Genomic DNA, 6781 nt, shown 5'->3' on the forward strand with positions numbered 1-6781 from the left:
TCAAATCAATATAGAAAGAAAAAATATGGGAAAAGAAAATGTTACCAAGACAATTCTTTACAAATTATATTAAATTCTACCCAAGAAACAAGTGGGTTTGGTACAATGGCAGAATTTCACCTGACACAATATCATTGTTATAAAACCATTAAAAGCAGGGGCACCTGGGTGGCTCAGTTGGTTAAGCATCCAATTCTCGATTTCAGGCTCAGGTCATGATCTCACGGTTTGTAGAATCGAGACCCATGTCGTGCTCTGCACGCTGAGCCCCCTTGGGATTCTCTCCCCCCCCCTCTCTGCTCCCCCGCCCTCAAAATAAATAAACATTTTTAAAAAGTATAAAAAAATAATCTGTTTAAAATAAATAAAACTATTAAAAGCAAACTGTCACTAACATCAATATTTACTGAGTGTTTATATTTGAGAAAGTCTGTGCTACAGTTATAAATGTTCTCTCGTTTGCAACTCAGACAACCTTTTACGCTCTTTACAAAGGACTCTGAAGCCAAAGAAAATTGGGTATTTTTCCTCCAAATCTACCACAGGTCTTATGCCCATGCCTCATTCTCGACCATTCCACAAGCCACCAATCCACCACCAAATGTGGCTGATGAGAGAGAATTTCAAAATACCTGTCATCAGAATCTAATAATGATATCCTAAGGTATCGTCATAATTTTTTTATTTTGTATTTGTCAAGAAGTAAGTCCATGTGCTCTTTTTAGCCCCTACAGAAATATTTACAGCTTGAAAAGTTAATTCACTTCCTTTACGAGACTAGAATTGCCGCTCAAACAACTCAGCCTTCATTCCACGAAACTTTAGAATAAATGTGGTAATTTCTTCTTTCAAAGTTTACTCAACAACAACAACAAATCTCAACAGAAATTCAAGGAGTGTTTACAACACACATATGCAGTGTACTTCACAGAAAATATTTTTGAAATATTTTCAAAAATTATGTGAGGGGTGCCTGGCTGACTCAGTCAGTTAAGTGTCCAACTCTTGAGTTCGGCTCGGGTCATGATCTCATGATTTGTGGGTCTGAGCCCCACATTAGGCTCTGGGATGTCAGCGTGGAACCTGCTTGGGACTCTCTCTCTTGCTCTCTCTGCCTTTCCCCTGTGTTCTCTCTCCCAAAAATAAATAAACTTAAAAAAAAAAAAAAAAAGACTATGTGAATGAATTTACATAAAACAGATAACTCCTCACCATAATAAATTAGGAATTTTCCAGGACCCACACTTCTTCAGAACTATGAACATGGCCAACCTATAAAATAACCAACATTCTCACAAAATAATTTTTAAAAGTCTTTTTGCTATCTATAGTCACACTTAACTTTTGGTACCTATCATGTTGTTAGTTTATACTACTTACCACAGACAATAGCACCTCTTCTACCAAAAAAAACCAAACCAAAACAAAAAAGTATTCCTGAAATCCTGAACCTTCTGATATTTTAATTTTCATGAAAAGATGTAATACACTTTTAATGCTACAAAATAAGCCTCTATATAAATTATGTTGATTTTAATATTGAAATAAAAGAGTAACTCTAGATTTGGGTGAAAATGCTTATGCATACAAGTTACAAATAAAGTTGGAGCTTTGAAAAGGAATATTTGACGCTCAAAAATCTACATTCTCCCAGCTGAAAACTGATTAAAAGTCTTTTTTCTTCCTTTTTGAGTACACTTACTGTAAATTAATCTTTCCATTTCTTCAGTTCTTAAGATTCATTTCTGTTGGAAGGGTTCTAATGAAATTCAGTTAAAATTTAACTCAATAAAAACCAGCTTCAGAGCATATTAATTTACCTACAAACCTATTTTAGTCAACTGACGATTGAATTACAAATCATCCCGGCAAATTATAATTACTTGCTGTCATGCGCATATTTCTCAAAAAACAGGGGCATATACATTTTTTCACAATCTTGAATACATTCCTCTCTGGTGTGTACGTGTGTCTGATTTACAACAGAGACCAGAAGTTCTGTTCGATTAATGATACCATCAAACTAAAGTCTTTTAACATAGTTTCTAACTGTAATGATGTCCACTTAATTCGGATCATTAAATTCAGCACAACAAAAAAAAAAAACCCCTATTACTCTGGATGTTACTTGTCTTATGTTCTATACTACACCTCGGCGAGTGGACGGGTGAACTGTATGGCTGTAAGATAATAGTGTTTAAAAAAACACATGGAGAATGTCTTACTTCTTCATACTATGTTGCGATAGGGTCCCCTCCCTGAGGAGAAAACAAAAAACACCTCAAGACAACCTGGCTATAGAGCACAAGACAACATCCCTCACGACCTTGTACCATGAGACCACTTCATCAGACTGCATGTTTGTATACTACCATATATGGGAGACAAAGGAGTTAAAAATATATAAAAAACTACGCCACGCGGCGTTCAGGGCTCAGTTCTTCGGGTACGAGCCCAACTGAGCGGTGCCGGTACGAATAAAGTTGCTTCCTGGAAAGAAAAGCCTCGGTGTCGTGACTTTGTGCCAGAATCCTGCTACAATGTTAAGTTCAAGTTTTCCATGTGTATAAACTCAAACTATGGTGTTCATTTTGATTAGAGACAATACGGAATGATGTAGGAATGTTGGCTTTTTCAGTGATATTAAGTACACTGAAAAGGGCATTTGTAAGAAATCTTCTTCCTCCACCCCCCGATATGTCCCTACCGTAGTGTTTGTCAAAGGGGGTACAGCAATGAAACTGCCTGCCCCAAAGCTGCTCAGCATCTTGCTGAAAATGCAGACTTTCTCAGCCCCGCAGCCACTGATGTAACATCTCTATGGGAGGGACTCTGGGATCTCAGTCGGCTCTTCTAAAAGCTGTGGTCTGACGACCATTTCTCTTCAGCCATTATCCTCAGAATAAAACCACAAAGCATTAAGTGGATTTAAGAATAATTTTCAATTTCCAAACTGTACAAATTGCTTTTTAAAATATAGGGGTAAGACACTACCATAAATAAAGTAAAATTAATTTTTACAACAACCTCAGTCTTGTGTTATTTATCATTTTAGTATAGCAGAATAACATGGTAAGAGTATGTCAGTATACAACAGAATGCTGTGGTTAAGAACTTTTAAGCAAAACCAAAGTATATTAATTAGTCACCGAGATTTATAGTCTAGAGACATAGAAGTCAATAGAAAGGTGAGTTAATAATATGCCCGGAAATTGCATGTGTAAAAAGAATTTAGTACTTTTTAAGTACTTAAAAAGACATCCATCTTCATGTATCAGAGCACAAGCATCTTAATTGGGTAAAAAAGAAAAAAATCCCAGTGCCTTATTTCAAAGACAAAACTCCAAAGAACTAGACCAAAAAGGGCTTCTATTACTAAAATGCCTACTTGTTATTGTAATATTATAAAACAAAAACCCTAACACATCCAAGTTACTATCACCAGTAAATGGAACAAATCGATATTCCTGCTGAAGCATACATAAATTGAATGTAATCATGAGGAAACATCAAACCCAAATTGAGAGACTTTCTACAAAGTTACCCCCCTGTACTGCTGAAAAAGTCAAAGTCATGAAGCATGAAGAAAAATCAGGGAGCCACTCTAGACCGGAAGAGGGGACAGGTAACACCCGAACCAGGACGGCATCTTGACCCAGAGCACGTATGTGTTCCAAAGACCCTGCTGGGGAGATTTGCGTGAGGTCTGTAGTCTAGAGAAAGGTACTCTATCAACGTGGAATTTCCTGATTTGGGTCACTGCACTGCGGCAATGTAAGGGGATGCCCTTGTTCTTAAGTAATCACAAGTTCATGTTTCCAACTTACTCTCAAATGGCTCACAAAATAGTATGGAGAGAAACAGAGAAAGTCAGAGAGAGAGAATGCTAACAGCAAATGGGGCAAAGTGTTAGAAGTGGGGAATTCAAACAAAGACGTTCTAGCATTCCTGCGACTTTCCCGTTAAGTTTTAAATTATTTCAAAATAAAAAGTGATAAAAATATTTTTTAAAGCTATCATAAGAACACTAAAAAAACTAAAACTTTTGGGACACATTTTTAAGCTTCATATCTAGAGGTACTACTTATGTCTATTTAAGTTGTTTTGTAAATCTAAAAATATAAACAAACCAAATCTTCACTTCCATTCAATGCCTTCCTTCATCCTAGAAATTACAGAACTGTGTTGTTCTTTTTTCTTCTATCAGTTATATGTACGTCCCAGATCACTATATAGGTTAGTGGAAAAAAGTTCTGCGTTTTGCACGTTGATTTGAAAAATAATTCAAATGTTGATTTTTATGGTTATTTTTTTTCCCTAATAGTTCTTTCCTTCCTTTCCTTGTGCCTTAATGATTTCTTTTATCAGTTTCATATCTGTAATTGATTTTGGGTCTATTTGAAAGTAGCTTTAAACCAGAATGTTACCTGTTTAGTGGCGTAGATACACTTACACACACGTAAGCAACAAAACCCCCTGCCACATCAGCTCTCCAATACACGGTATTTTGTGATTATTTTGCAATGTGATTTCCTAACCGACCTAACAATTGTGTCAGAGGTCCTACTGCGTAGGGTGGAGAGGGGGATGATAGGAAAAAGATGCCAATTCCCTACAGCAGCACTTGACGCACATTTGCCACAAAATAAATATGTGTGGGGGACAGGTCAGTGCATGAATCCACATCACCTGCCATGTATCGTCAGAAACCAGGAGACCATGGCATACGAAACAGATGCTTACAAATCCAAAGGTGTGGAAATAATGCTTCTGAGAATCTAGAGATGTCAAGTAATATAAGCTTTTGGTGAAAATGACTTTCTTGTGTTTATTTTGTCATGCTTCTAAATATTAAGTTATAACAGGGATGTTGTCATATTAATATCAAATTAAGGCCATGAAAAGTAAAAGAAAAAAAAAGACTTGTACACACTGTATATATTGTGTATTAATCCTTCAAGCTATGAAAAATTTAAAACAATCAGATTTTTGTGGAGTGTCACCAAATATAACTGAAAACTTGTTAGTATCAAAAAGTCTTGATGTATGCTTTCCAAATGCCAAAATCTTCAGGACCAAATGGAAGCTCTGTTTGATTCACGTCCTGGTTCGTCTACTGCAAAAGGAAAGTTAGGATGACTTCGGGAGAACTCTAAAATATGCAGGCACAGGAAATAAGTGCAAAGGAATTTCAAATACCCCCTCTTTAAGATCCAAATATCATTTAACCCCTTCATTTTCTACACAAGGGACAGTTTAGAATTAGTTGAATATAGAAGATACAGAAGATAAACTAAATTTAAAGTGTAGGGATAATATGCTAACATAGGTCAGTAGATAATTGTTTGAGGCATTTTCATTTTTATTAAAGTTGATCACAATTTCTACTTCAGGATATTCCACAACTAAAGGAAAAAGAGCTATTACAGCTGCTTGAAGGGGGTACAAGTTGAATTGACACAAGTTTTAGGAATAGGATTTAAAATATTTTGAGCAGGACAAGCATCTAACAGGATCAATATTTACTTGACCTTCTTATACTATGGTACCAAAGGGAAAAACTCCCTGAAAATTTCTTCCATATAAAAACTCAAGACAAAAACAGATCAAGCAGTGTAAAAAGCAGAATGAACATTTGCATTTTGAGAATTAGTAGCCTAATACACAGAATACACTGTGCTCGTTGAAACATTCAGCTGCAGAGAAATATTAAAGTGTAATGTAATAAAGGAAATAGCACCTTTCAAAAATCACGTTATCTGAAATGAAAGTTTGCAGAACTATTCTCGCTACAAATCTCCACAGGAAGAAAACAGAGAAGGAGGTGGTAACGCAAAACAGTTTTGAAAAGTGTAATGCTACGTGTTGATTGCAAGTGCGAACGTTACAAAACACTTAAGGCCAAAGTTACACTTCCATAGCTGCAGGATGCAAAAAAACCCTCTTCTTTGAAAGTCACATATTTCATATCCTCTCTAAACTGGGCCAGTAAAGCAGCATACCTTAACGTAAGGGGAAAAATATTTAAAGGGCCTACTTAAGAATTAAAGCAGTAAGTATTAAAGTATCTTCCGTATGTCTTTCTACTAAACGCATGGCGAGGAGCTTCACTATAAGACTCTTTTGCTTCAACTCAATGGAATTCAGGAGCTTCACTATAAGACTCTTTTGCTTAAACTCAATGGAATTCAGAATAAAATGAGTCTGTCATGTCATAGCCCAAAACTTTTCATTACCTAAGTACCACAAAGAGATTATCATGATTTTTACTAGATGAGTCTAGGTACAGAGAAACCTTTTGCAGCCAGAGTTCTGACTATAATGTTATGATCAGACCCAATGTTATTCTTTTGTTTTTTACAAGTGAGGCAAAGTATACACTCATTCTTTCTAGTCCCTTAAAATCCTTACAGTTGAAAAGGTGGTCCTTGAAGGTTAATTCAAATAGAAATAAATTTGCTTAGTGGTATATGTAATTTTAACAGCCTAGACATATATTCAAAGAATATTTTCCAATTGTGACATCTGTTTGGATATTTTGTTATACGGCTACTTTATCAAAAGTCCTACCATAGCCAATTATGTCCATGTTTCCAAAAATTGTTATTAATCAAAAATGCTGCCATCTAACTTGTAAGAAACAGATCTTGGGTTCAGGAAATACCAATACATTACTAACAAGTTATTATAATTCTGCATTTACTTTCATTTATAAATATCATATAAATATCACCGCCAAGTATCATAATGTTAAATCATTAAACTCATTTGTAAATATTGA

Source organism: Panthera tigris, chromosome B4, assembly GCF_018350195.1.
Source record: "Panthera tigris isolate Pti1 chromosome B4, P.tigris_Pti1_mat1.1, whole genome shotgun sequence".
In the NCBI taxonomy this organism is placed as follows: domain Eukaryota; kingdom Metazoa; phylum Chordata; class Mammalia; order Carnivora; family Felidae; genus Panthera; species Panthera tigris.